This window comes from Triticum aestivum, chromosome 5B (assembly GCF_018294505.1).
Source record: "Triticum aestivum cultivar Chinese Spring chromosome 5B, IWGSC CS RefSeq v2.1, whole genome shotgun sequence".
Lineage (NCBI taxonomy): Eukaryota > Viridiplantae > Streptophyta > Magnoliopsida > Poales > Poaceae > Triticum > Triticum aestivum.
The window spans coordinates 275,381,655-275,396,339 of record NC_057807.1 but is presented as its reverse complement, the minus strand read 5'-3'; positions in this window follow the sequence as shown (position 1 = coordinate 275,396,339).

Here is a 14,685-nt window from a genome sequence, read left to right as displayed (position 1 = left end):
AGGATACCCAAAAGAGACTGTTGGGTACACCTTCTATCACAGATCCGAAGGCAAGACATTCGTTGCTAAGAATGGATCCTTTCTAGAGAAGGAGTTTCTATCGAAAGAAGTGAGTGGGAGCAAAGTAGAACTTGATGAGATAACTGTATCTACTCCCTTATTGGAAGGTAGTTCATCACGAGAACCGGTTCCCGTGACAACTACACCAATTAGTGAGGAAGCTAATGATATTGATCATGAAACTTCAGATCAAGTTTCTGCTGAACCTCGTAGGTCTACCAGAGTAAGATCCGCACCAGAGTGGTACGGTAATCCTATTTTGGAAGTCATGAACCTACAAACTATGAGGAAGCGATGATGAGCCCAGATTCCGCAAAATGGCTGGAGGCCATGAAATCTGAGATGGGATCCATGTATGAAAACAAAGTATGGACTTTGGTTGACTTGCCCGATGATCGGCAAGCCATTGAGAATAAATGGATCTTTAAGCAGAAGACTGACGCTGATGGTAATGTTACTGTCCATAAAGCTCGACTTGTTGCGAAAGGTTTTCGACAAGTTCAAGGGGTTGACTACGATGAGACTTTCTCACCCGTAGCGATGCTTAAGTCTGTCCGAATCACGTTGGCTATTGCTGCATTTCATGATTATGAAATTTGGCAAATGGATGTCAAGACTGCATTCTTGAATGGATTTCTAGAAGAAGAGTTGTATATGATGCAGCCGGAAGGTTTTGTTGATCCAAAAGGTGCTGACAAAGTGTGCAAGCTCCAGCGTTCCATTTATGGACTGGTGCAAGCATCTCGGAGTTGGAATAAACGCTTTGATAGTGTGATCAAAGCATATGGTTTTATACAGACTTTTGGAGAAGCATGTATTTACAAGAAAGTGAGTGGGAGCTCTGTAGCATTTCTAGTTTTATATGTTGATGACATATTATTAATTGGAAATGATATAGAATTTCTGGATAGCATAAAGGGATACTTGAATAAAAGTTTTTCGATGAAAGACCTCGGGGAAGCTGCTTACATATCGGGCATCAAGATCTATAGAGATAGATCAAGACGCTTAATAGGACTTTCACAAAGCACATACCTTGACAAAATCTTGAAAAAGTTCAAAATGGATCAGGCAAAGAAAGGATTCTTGCCTGTGCTACAAGGTGTGAAGTTGAGTCGAACTCAATGCCCAACCACAGCAGAAGATAGAGAGAAAATGAAAAATGTTCCCTATGCTTCAACCATAGGCTCTATCATGTATGCAATGCTGTGTACCAGACCTGACGTATGCTTAGCAATAAGTTTGGCAGGAAGGTACCAAAGTAATCCAGGAGTGGATCACTGGACAGCGGTCAAGAACATCCTGAAATACCTGAAAAGGACTAAGGATATGTTTCTCGTATATGGAGGTGACAAAGAGCTAGTCGTAAATGGTTACGTCGATGCAAGCTTTGACACTGATCCGGACGATTCTAAATCACAAACCGGATACGTGTTTTTATTAAACGGTGGAGCTGTAAGTTGGTGCAGTTCTAAACAAAGCGTCGTGGCGGGATCTACATGTGAAGCGGAGTATATAGCTGCTTCTGAAGCAGCAAATGAAGGAGTCTGGATGAAGGAGTTCATTTCCGATCTAGGTGTCATACCTAGTGCATCGGGACCAATGAAGATCTTCTGTGACAATACTGGTGCAATTGCCTTGGCAAAGGAATCCAGATTTCACAAGAGGACCAAGCACATCAAGAGACGCTTCAATTCCATTCAGGACCAAGTCCAAGTGGGAGACATAGAGATTTGCAAGATACATACGGATCTGAATGTTGCAGACCCGTTGACTAAGCCTCTCTCACGAGCAAAACATGATCAGCACCAAGACTCCATGGGTGTTAGAATCATTACTATGTAATCTAGATTATTGACTCTAGTGCAAGTGGGAGACTGAAGGAAATATGCCCTAGAGGCAATAATAAAGTTATTATTTATTTCCTCATATCATGATAAATGTTTATTATTCATGCTAGAATTGTATTAACCGGAAACATGATACATGTGTGAATACATAGACAAACACATAGTCACTAGTATGCCTCTACTTGACTAGCTCATTAATCAAAGATGGTTATGTTTCCTGACCATAGACATGTGTTGTCATTTGATTAATGGGATCACATCATTAGGAGAATGATGTGATTGACATGACCCATTCCGTTAGCCTAGCACTTGATCGTTTAGTATACTGCTATTGCTTTCTTCATGACTTATACAAAGTTCCTACAACTATGAGATTGTGCAACTCCCGTTTACTGGAAGAACACTTTGTGTTCTACCAAACGTCACAACGTAACTGGGTGATTATAAAGGTGCTCTACAGGTGTTTCCGAAGGTACATGTTGAGTTGGCATAATTCGAGATTAGGATTTGTCACTCCGATCGTCGGAGAGGTATCTCTGGGCCCTCTCAGTAATACTCATCACCTAAGCCTTGCAAGCATGTAACTAATGAGTTAGTTATGAGATGACGTATTACAGAACAAGTAAAGAGACTTGCCGGTAACGAGATTGAACTAGGTATTGGATACCGACGATCAAATCTCGGGCAAGTAACATACCGATGACAAAGGGAACAAAGTATGATGTTATGCGGTTTGACCGATAAAGATCTTCGTAGAATATGTAGGAACCAATATGGGCATCCAGGTCCCGCTATTGGTTATTGACCGAGAATGGTTTTAGGTCATGTCTACATAGTTCTCGAACCCGTAGGGTCCGCATGCTTAACGTTTCGATGACAGTTTTATTATGAGTTTATAAGTTTTGATGTACCGAAGTTTGTTCGGAGTCCCGGATATGATCACGGACATGACGAGGAGTCTCGGAATGGTCGAGACATAAAGATTGATATATTGGACGACTATATTCTGACACCGGAAAGGTTCCGGAAGTTTTCGTAGAAAACCGGAGTACCGGAGGGTTACCGGAACCCCCCCGGGAAGTAATGGGCCTTGATGGGCCCTAGTGGAGAAAGAGAGGGGCCGGCCAGGGCAAGTGGCGCGCCCCCTCCCCTTGAGTCCGAATAGGACAAGGAAGGGGGGGCGGCGCCCCCCTTGCCTTCCCCCTCTCCTACTCCTTCCTTCCCCCTCCCTCTTGGATTAGGAAAAGGAAGGGGGAAACCTACTTGGAGTAGCTTTCCCCCTCCTAGGGCGCGCCTCCTCTTAGGCCGGCCCCCTCCTCCCTCCCTCCTTTATATACGGGGGCGGGGGGCACCCCATAGACACATAAGTTGATCTAGGGATCGTTCCTTAGCCGTGTGCGGTGCCCCCTTCCACCATATTCCACCTCGGTCATATCGTCGCGAAGCTTAGGCGAAGCTCTGCGCCGGTAGAACATCAAGATCATCACCACGCCGTCATGCTGACGAAACTCTCCCTCGACACTCGGCTGGATCGGAGTTCGAGGGACGTCATCGAGCTGAACGTGTGCTGAACTCGGAGGCTCCGTACGTTCGGTGCTTGGATCGGTTGATCGTGAAGACGTACGACTACATCAACCGCGTTGTGCTAACGCTTCCGCTTACGGTCTACAAGGGTACGTGGACATACACTCTCCCCTCTGGTTGCTATATCATCACCATGATCTTGCGTGTGCGTAGGAATTTTTTTTGAAATTACTACGTTACCCAACATCAGAAAGGCTCGAAGATCGCTGATGCTCAGATGGCAGTGGTAGAGCTGCAGGAATACCAGAAAACTGCAGACCCGAGTGATTTGTTGCAAGCCAAGAAGCCCGCTACGGAATCAGCGTTTCAGTCATCCGGTGAGACAAAACCGATTCACATTCACCCGACCGACCCCAGTGCTGCTCCGACTCATATCTCTACAACACTCGACTGCAAATAGGAAGAAGCGCTCATCCAGTTCCTCCGTGAGAACTGGGACATCTTCACATGGAAGCCTTGTGACATGCCGGGTGTTCCTAGGGGGCTGGCTGAGCACCGTCTACGAGTCGACTCAAAAGTGAAACCTGTCAAGGAACACCTTCGACGGTCCGCCGTCCAGAAGAGAAAGGCCATTGGCGAGGAGGTGGCTCGGCTCTTAGCAGAGGAGTTTATCCGAGAGATTTACCACTCCGAGTGGCTCGCCAATGTTGTCATGGTCCCCAAGAAGGACAAGTCACTTCGCATGTGCATTGCCTTCAAACATATCAATCGGGCATGCCCGAAAGATCATTTTCCTCTCCCCCGCATTGACCAAATAGTCGACTCAACTGCGGGATGTGAGCGCCTGTCTTTTTTGGACGCCTATTCCGGTTACCATCAGATCCGTCTGTATGGACCCGACGAGATCAAAATAGCTTTCATCACTCCATTCGGGTGCTTCTGTTATGTCACCATGCCATTCGGCCTCAAGAATGCCGGAGCCACGTTCATGAGGATGATTCAGAAGTGTTTGCTCACTCAAATCAGTCGGAATGTGGAAGCATACGTGGATGATATTGTAGTCAAGTCACGGAAAGGTTCCGACCTGTTGACTGACCTTGCTGAGACATTTGCCAACCTCAGGAGATATGATATCAAGCTTAATCCATCAAAGTGCACATTCAGAGTTCCTGGCAGAAAGTTACTCGGTTTTCTCGTTTCCGAACGAGGAATCGACGCCAATCCAGAAAAGGTTGGTACTATACTCTGAATGAAACGTCCTGTGCGTGTGCACGATGTCCAGAAGCTTACTGGTTGCTTGGCTACTTTAAGTCGATTCGTCTCTCGTCTCAGTGAAAAGGCATTGCCTCCTTACCGACTGATGAAGAAGTCAGACAAGTTCGAGTGGACTCCCGAAGCTGATGCATCGTTTGCAGAGCTAAAAGCCCTGCTCTCCACCCAGCCGGTGCTTGTTGCCCCAATCAGCAAAGAGCCTTTGCTGCTTTACATTGCAGCCATAGGACAAGTCATCAATACAGTACTTACGGTCGAGCGGGAAGAAGAAGGAAAAGCCTTTAAAGTTCAGCGCCCAGTATATTATCTTTCTAAAGTTTTGACCCCATCAAAGCAAAGATACCCTCATTATCAGAAGCTTGTATATGGGATTTATTTGACCACGAAGAAGGTTGCTCATTACTTCTCTGACCATTCCATTACCGTCGTCAGCGACGCTCCATTGTCGGAGATTCTGCACAACAGAGATGCAAGTGGTCGAGTGGCAAAATGGGCGATTGAACTCCTTCCCCTAGATATCAAGTTTGAGGCAAAGAAAGATATCAAGTCCCAAGCAAAATCAGATTTCGTCGCCGAGTGGATTGAACAACAACTACCGACTCAAGTCCACTCGGAGCACTGGACTATGTTCTTTGATGGTTCTAAGATGTTGAATGGTTCCGGTGCTGGGGTAGTGTTGGTTTCCCCCCGAGGAGATAAGCTCAGATATGTGCTCCAGATCCGCTTTGATTCCTCCAATAACGAAGCAGAATACGAAGCACTTTTGTATGGGTTGCGTATGGCCATTTCACTCGGTGTCCGTCGCCTCATGGTCTATGGCGACTCAGATTTGGTGGTTAATCAAGTAATGAAGGAGTGGGACGTCAGAAGTCCGGCCATGACTGGTTACTGCAATGCAGTGAGAAAGCTAGAGAAGAAATTCGAGGGGTTAGAGCTTCATCATATACCCCGACTGAAAAATCAAGCGGCTGATGATTTGGCAAAAATAGGTTCCAAGAGAGAAGCCATTCCCAGTAATGTGTTTTTGGAGCACATCCACACACCATCAGTTTAAGAGGATCCTTTCACCGAAGAAGCCCCGCAGCCGAAAAGTGTCACGGATCTGACTGAAGTTGAGGTCCCAGTTGTGGTCGACCTGATCATGGAAGTTTTGGTCATCACTCCCGACTGGACAGTGTCGTACATCGCGTATATCCTAAGGAAAGAGCTCCCAGAGAATGAAGAAGAGGCTCGACAGATCATCCGTCGATCCAAGGCCTTTACTGTGATAAAGGGACAGTTGTACAGGGAAAGCGCGACTGGAGTCAGTCAGAAATGTATAACACTAGAGGAAGGTCAGATAATTCTTGACGATATCCACTCGGGGACCTGTGGTCATCATGCGTCCTCTCGGACCATTGTGGCTAAAGCATACCGAGCGGGATTTTACTGGCCAGGAGCAAATGAAATGGCGAAGGAGATAGTCGACAAGTGTGAAGGATGTCAGTTCTATTCCAATATGTCGCACAAACCCGCCTCAGCCTTGAAGACCATTCCACTCGTCTGGCCCTTCGCTGTTTCGGGTTGGATATGGTTGGACCAATGAGAACTGGCAGGAGCGGCTTCACTCACTTGCTAGTGGCAGTCGACAAGTTTACTAAATGGATTGAAGCTAAACCCATCAAGAATCTCGATGCTTGCACTGCTATCAGTTTTGTCAGAGTTATTCAGATATGGAGTTCCACATAGCATCATCATTGATAATGGGTCGAACTTCGATTCCGACAAGTTCAAAGCCTTTTGCGCCTCTCAAGGCACGCGAGTCGACTACGCTTCCGTCGCTCACCCCCAGTAAAATGGACAAGCAGAAAGAGCAAACAGCCTAATTCTCAAAGGACTGAAACCCCGGTTGATGCGTGATCTCAAGCACGTAGCAGGCGCGTGGGTCGATGAACTTCCATCAGTTCTTTGGGGATTGAGGACCACTCCTAATCGGTCGACTGGGCGAACTCCATTCTTTCTGCTCTATGGAGCTGAAGCAGTTCTGCCGAGTGACCTGCTTCATAATGCACCCCGAGTCGAGCTTTACTCCGAAGATGAAGCAGAACAAGCCTGGCAGGACGCAGTCGACCTTCTAGAAGAAGAAAGAGAGATGGCCATGATCCAATCGACTATCTATCAGCAGGACTTGCATCGATTCCATGCCAGAAACGTGAAAAGTCGAGCCTTCCAAGAAGGAGATTTAATCCTCTGAGTGGATCAACAGAAGCCACACAAGCTCGCTCCTACTTGGGAAGGCCCCTTCATCGTCACCAAAGTTCTCCATAATGGAGCGTACCGTCTTTACAATGTCGATCGCCAGATTGATGAGCCACGAGCTTGGAATGCGGAGCTGCTCCGCCCCTTTTATACTTAAGTACTCACTCGGATGAGATGTAATAAAAAGTACTTCTGTAGTTTGTTTATCAAAGACAAGAATGTTATAATTTTCCCAGTGATTGTTGTTGTTTTTGTTTACGTGAGAAATCCCCCAGTGGGTGGCTTAGCTGCGAATCCGTTTCGCCTAAGTTTGTAAAAAAAATCCCTGCGGAGTGACGAGCAAGCCTCTCACTCAGGGGCTCAGATGCGAATCCGTTTCGCCTAAGTATTTGAAAATCCTACCGAGTGACGAGCAAGCCTCTCACTCGGGGGCTTAGCTGCGAATCTGTTTCGCCTAAGTATTTAAAAATCCTACCGAGTGACGAGCAAGCCTCTCACTCGGGGGCTTAGCTGCAAATCTGTTTTGCCTAAGTATTTAAAAATCCTACCGAGTGGAGAGCGAACCTCCCACTCGGGGGCTTAGCTGCAGTCTAGTACTCGCCTAAGTATTTGAAAATCCTACCGAGTGGAGAGCAAACCTCCCACTCGGGGGCTTAGCTGCAGTACAGTACTCGCCTAAGTATTTGAAAATCCTACCGAGTGGAGAGATAATCCTCCCACTCGGGGGCTTAGTTGCAGTCCAGTACTCGCCTAAGTATCTGAAAAAAATCCCTGCCGAGTGACGAGCAAGCCTCTCACTCGGGGGCTTAGATGCGAACCCGTCTCGCCTAAGTATTTAAAAATCATGCCGAGTGGAGAGCAAACCTCCCACTCGGGGGCTTAGCTACAGTCCAGTACTCGCCTAAGTATTTAAAAATCCTATCGAGTGGAGAGCAATCCTCCCACTCGGGGGCTTAGCTGCAGTCCAGTACTCGCCTAAGTATTTAAAAATCCTGCCGAGTGGAGAGCAAACCTCCCACTCGAGGGCTTAGCTACAGTCCAGTACTCGCCTAAGTATTTAAAAATCCTACCGAGTGGAGAGCGATCCTCCCACTCAGAGGCTTAGCTGCAGTCCAGTACTCGCCTAAGTATTTAAAAATCCTACCGAGTGGAGAGCAATCCTCCCACTCGGGGGCTTAGCTGCGGTCCAGTACTCCCCTAAGTATTTAAAAATCCTACCGAGTGGAGAGCAATCCTCCCACTCGGGGGCTTAGCTGCAGTCCAGTACTTGCCTAAGTATTTAAAAATCCTACCGAGTGGAGAGCAAACCTCCCACTCGGGGGCTTAGCTGCAGTCTAGTACTCGCCTAAGTATTTAAAAATCCTACCGAGTGGAGAGCAATCCTCCCACTCGGAGGCTTAGCTGCAGTCCAGTACTTGCCTAAGTATTTAATCCATTCCGATCCGCAAGGACGACGAGGTGCAGGTTGACTGCTACCTTCTCCTTCGGAGCTACGCCACAAATACAACGTGCGCTCTGCAAGGGGAAAAAGGAAAAAGGGGCAATGTTACTATCTCTTTTTCCACACTTGTGCTTCAAAGTAGCACCTTGTTCTTCATGTAGTGAGTCTCATATATTGTGCTTCAAAGTAGCACCATGTTTTTCATATAGTGAGTCTCATAGGTTGTCTTTTTCATACTAGTGGGAGTTTTTCATTATAGAACTTGGCTTGTATGTTCCTACAATGGGCTTCCTCAAATGCCCTAGGTCATCGTGAGCAAGCAAGTTGGATGCACACCCACTAGTTTTCTTTTGTTGAGCATTCATTTATAGCACTAGTGCATCCGTTGCATGGCAATCCCTACTCCTCATGTTGACATCAATTGATGGGCATCTCCATAGCCCGTTGATTATCCTCGTCAATGTGAGATTTTCTCCTTTTTTGTCTTCTCCACACATTCCCCATCATCATATTCTATTCCACCCATAGTGCTATATCCATGGCTCAAGCTCATGTATTGCGTGAAGGTTGAAAAAGTTTGAGATTATTTAAGTATGAAACAATTGCTTGGCTTGTCATCGGGGGTATAGAAGTTGGGAACATCTTTGTGTGACGAAAATTAAGCATAGCCTAACTATATGATTTTGTAGGGATGAACTTTCTTTTGCCATGTTATTTTGAGAAGACATGATTACTTTGATTAGTATGCTTGAAGTGTTACTATTTCTTTTATCAATATGAACTTTTATTTTGAATCATTTGGATCTGAAAATTCGTGCCACAATAAAGAAAATTACATTGAGAATTATGCTAGGTAGCATTCCACATCAAAAATTCTGTTTTTATCATTTACCTACTCGAGGAAGAGCAGGAATTAAGCTTGGGGATGTTGGATACATCTCCAACGTATCTATAATTTTTTATTGTTCCATGCTATTATATTACCCCTTCTGGATGTTTATGGGCTTTATTTTACACATTTATATCATTTTGGGACTAACCTACTAACCGGAGGCCCAACCCGTATTGCTGTTTTTTTGCCTATTTCAGTATTTCAAAGAAAAGGAATATCAAACGGAGTCCAAAAGGAATGAAACCTTCGGGAGCGTGATTTTTGGAACGAACGTGATCCAGAGGACTTGGAGTGCAAGTCAAGAAGCAGCCGAGGCGGTCACAAGATAGGAGGGCGCGCCCACCCCTACAGGGCGCGCCCCCTGTCTCGTGGGCCCCTCGGGCGGCCACCGACGTACTTCTTCCTCCTATATAAACCTAGGTACCCCGAAAACAGCCAGGGAGCCAACGAAACACAATTTCCACCACTGTAACCTTCTGTATCCGCGAGATCCCATCTTGGAGCCTTCGTCGGCGCTCCACCGGAGGGGGAATCGACCATGGAGGGCTTCTACATCAACACCATAGCCCCTCCGATGAGTTGTGAGTAGTTTACCACAGACCTTCGGGTCCATAATTATTAGCTAAATGGCTTCTTCTCTCTTTTTGGATCTCAATACAATGTTCTCCCCCTCTCTTGTGGAGATCTATTCGATGTAAACTTTTTTGTGGTGTGTTTGTCGAGATCCGATGAATTGTGGGTTTATGATCAAGTTTATCTATGAGAAAGATTTGAATCTCCTCTGAATTCTTTTATGTATGATTGAGTTATCTTTGCAAGTTTCTTCGAATTATCGGTTTGGTTTGGCCTACTAGATTGATCTTTCTTGCCATGGGAGAAGTGCTTAGCTTTGGGTTCAATCTTGCGGTGTTCTTTCCCAGTGACAGCAAGGGCAGCAAGGCACGTATTGTATTGTTGCCATCAAGTTTAAAAAGATGGGGTTTATATCATATTGCTTGAGTCTATCCCTCTACATCATGTCATCTTGCTTAATGTGTTACTCTGTTCTTTATGAACTTAATACTCTAGATGCAGGCAGGAGTCGGTCGATGTGTGGAGTAATAGTAGTAGATGCAGGCAGGAGTCGGTCTACTTGTTGCGGACGTTATGCCTATATACATGATCATGCCTAGATAATCTCATAATTATTCGCTTTTCTATAAATTGCTCGACAGTAATTTGTTCACCCACCGTAATACTTATGCTATCTTGAGAGAAGCCAGTAGTGAAACCTATGGCCCCCGGGTCTATCTTTTATCATATTTGCTTTCAATCTACTTTTATTTGCATCTTTACTTTTTGCATCTATATTATAAAATACCGAAAATATATTTATCTTATCATACTATCTCTATCAGATCTCACTTGAGTGGCTGTGAAGGGATTGACAACCCCTTTATTGCGTTGGTTGCGAGTTCTTTGTTTGTTTGTGTAGGTGTGTGGGACTTTTGAGGAGCCTCCTACTGGATTGATACCTTGGTTCTCAAAAACTGAGGGAAATACTTACGCTACTACTGTTTCATCACCCTTTCCTCTTCAAGGAAAACCAACGCAAGCTCAAGACGTAGCAATGGAGAACTCTACAAGAAAAGCGCTACTGGAGTACTTCAAAGATGTATCTCCGAGGAAGAGGGGAGGTAGCTCTTGGCTGAAATTTATGCCGGTCTCGGTGGTCACCACGCCGCGGCTCGGGCCCTTGTAAGCATGGCCTTCCGTACAGGTTTCTATTGGCCGACGGCCCAAGCAGATGCACAGGTCCTTGTCCAACGTTGCGTCAGATGCCAGCTTTTTGCTAACCAAAGCCATATGCCACCCACCGCTCTACAAACAATCCCCATCACTTGGCCTTTCATGGTCTGGGGGCTTGATATGGTCGAACCCCTTAAAGGAGGAAGCCATAATAAAAAATATCTGTTGGTCATGGTGGATAAATTCACTAAGTGGATAGAGGCCAAACCAGTTAAAACGGACGAAGTCGGACCAGTGATAGACTTCATATCCGGTGTTGTGCACCGTTATGGTGTTCCACACAGCATCATCACCGATAACGGCTCCAATTCACAGCCGATGAGGTGAAAACCTGGTGTGTTAATCTGGGCATTAAGCTCGATTACGCCTCCGTCTATCACCCGCAAACAAACGGTCAAGTCAAACGAGCCAATGGTCTTATTATGAGTGGCATTAAGCCTAGACTAGTGCGGTCTTTGAAAGAATCAGACAAGAACTGGGTCGAGGAGCTCGACTCCGTACTCTGGGGGTTGCGGACCACGCCCAACCGCACTACCAGATATACACCTTTCTTGATGGTGTATGGCGCAGAGGCTGTGTTACCTTGTGACATTATTCATGACTCACCTCGAGTGTGCATGTATGAAGAGAGAGAGGCCGGGCTTGATCGGCAGGACAGCTTAGATGCCCTGGAGGAGGAGCGTAGCGTTGCAAAAGCCCGTTCCGCATTTTATCAACAACAGGCCCGCAGATATCAAAGCAGATAAGTGCGGGCCAAGACTTATAATGTTGGCGAACTCGTTCTACGCTTGCCAGAGAAAAAAAGGACAAACTCAAGCCCAAGTGGGAGGGCCCTTCATCATTGACGAAGTTCTCACTGGAGGAGCATACCGCCTGTGTGATGCATCATACAATCGCCTAGAGCTGAACCCATGGAATGCGGCCAGACTCCGAAGATTCTTTGCCTAGAGCCAAACTCTTTGTTCGTCTCCTTCTCCCTTTTGTTTCCATTATTTTTTCCTCTCTTTTCGCTTTTTCTTTTTTTCAACCTTAAAGCTTTCGTGCACCTACGACGTACACATCCCCAAATATGTACGTCCATTATACCTGTGGGCTTCTTGTACAGAAGCTTATTATTATTATTTTCCGGCATTAAGCTCACACATACGCGTCTTTTCCTCGTATGTACCTTTTCTTCGCCATTATATGCATCGATATGACTTAAGTTTTGGCCAAGCTGGGTTGCCTGGCTCCTGTGCTTATACCCTATGTTCCCGTTAGTTCGGCTAGGGCATAAAGGGAGCACCTCTGCGGTTGTTACTGTCGGGTCATCCGGATGTGTACCTCAGACTGGGTGAAGCAGAAAGCTAGCGTTCTTAGGGGAATATCCGATCGGCGGACTTAAGATGTTTTTTATTCATTACACTATGAACCCCCAGATGTTACGTATGCTGCAATGTTTCAATCACAGTTCGGGCATGCACGTTAATGCATGCTCACCCAGGGAAAGGAACCCTTAACAGAACTATTCTCTCTGGAAGATGTTTCTTACAATCACAATGTAATATAACATAGCTAGCCGGATACAACTTGTCTGTTCAAGCAACTATGACCCCTACGCCTGGTTTCCATGCAAACCCCGGTTTCTTTTGCTGCTCAGGTATTCGGAAACACTCCGCACCTTCGGGTCCAGAGGTCCAAGCGAAAAGGTCTGCCATGACAATTGTTTTACAATCCGGGTAGGGACAGATATGTCAAGGAAAGTACATAGTCACTTGGACTCAGAAATTTCCTCTTCTATCATGTCCAACATGTTGTCTAGCTTACAATCCTGTCGAGGATATTTTGCGGCTACTTTTACCTGGTCATATACCAAACTAACGGGAATTTCTTTTCCATCTAACCCTAAAGGTCCGACCCGGGCCATATGATTCGGGTCAAGCTTGGTATACCGTGTTTTCACCATGGCCCAGGCCTCTTGCGCACCCTCCCGGCAGGCCGATATCTTCCACGACCGAAAACGCCACCGCGCTCCCTTGAATAGCTGTACAAGCTCCTCCATACTTCCTAGAGGGGAGACGGATGGCCATAAGGCCTTGGAAACACTTTGCATCACCTGCCGAGCTTGCTCATGCATTTGCGACAGCTCTTGTAGCAGATCGCCCAAAGATCCGGACATCTCCTCTTCAGGACGGCCAGTCAGCATACCTACAGACATAACTCTGTCAGTTCCTTTCCTCGCCAAATTACACGAAGGTAAGTTTGAACACATACTAAATATGCTGCCTCGCAGCCTCTTATTTTCCTTCACGGAGACAGCCAGCTGGGCCCGCCCATCTTTTAGTTCTTCGCCCAGTTGGGTGTTGGAATCCTGAAGTTTGTTTTTCTCCTCCCTAACCCGTGTCAGTATACGTTCGCCCGCGGCCAGTTGCCTTTTGGCTTCTTGTTCACCCGCTTGTGTGACTTCCAGTGCCTCTCTCGGATGATTTGTCGATCCTGCCATAAGATATGCAACTGTGTTAGCATTACTGGTATATAATTATGTTTTTTCTCGATAGAGGGACACATTACCAGGCGATGCCCTCTTGGATTTCTTCAGTTCGGCTATCGCAGAAGCTAGCTGGGTCCGACACTTTTCCAGCTCTTGAGACAACAGGTTGTTCTTCTCCGTAAGCACCTGGTTTTACAATGATCCTTAAATCAGCTGGATCAACTGCTTCAAGTCTCGGGGGCTATTGGTATATAATTATCAGGTTTATACAATGTGAGCTCACCCGCATATCTTTCAAATATTGGTCTGTGGCTCTGGCAAGCCCGTCTCGAGTAGCTCAAATGTTTGCATCACCGAGCTGAAGGCATTGAATGCCTCTTTTGTAAATTCGGGGTCGCAAAGAGCGGCCCTCCGGCGCCGATGGTTCATGACGCCCTCCACTTCCGAGTTTGTGACGGACACATCATCTGAATCCTCTGCCAAAGAACAATCCAGCGGAACTCTCGTATCAGCCCTCGTCGTTACGGCATGATCTGGAACCTGGCTGTTGGAAGTGTGACTGGCAGGACTCCTGGACATAGTCCAACGAACACTCTTCCTGATAAGACACGAACGGATAATGTCACAGTTGGATGTGACTGCCAAAGGGCATATTTACAAAGCCATGCGTCTTTGATGACGGCTCCGATGTGTCTTGGCTTGCCTTGCTCTTTGAAAGCTTGCCTGGTGTGGGCGCCGCTCTGTTTGGAGTCGCCTCTGGTGCAGGATGGCGCGCCGAGCGCCTCCCCTTTGGAGCACGAGATAGTGTGGTGGGTGAGGCAGAATGAGGAAGCTCTTTCGAGGAGATGTCTCCTGATTACTTACGTGTGAGGCAGGGAGAAGACCGAGATAGTCAGCGGTGATGGACACTTCTGTGCCGTCATAGCTCGCCTGGTAGAACACCCCATCCTCGAGCTCCACGAATATATCTGGATCCTCTTCCAATCCGGGGTCAAGGTCCCGGTTGTGGTCCTCTGGCTGTGGGGCGGGGCTGTGGAGCCCCTTGGTGATCTTCCGCCATTCCCGTTACAAATGGATGGATTAATGTCCATGGAAAGTGACTCAGGGAGTAGATTGAGTAGAGTAGTGGGATTGGAACTCACCCAGCTAG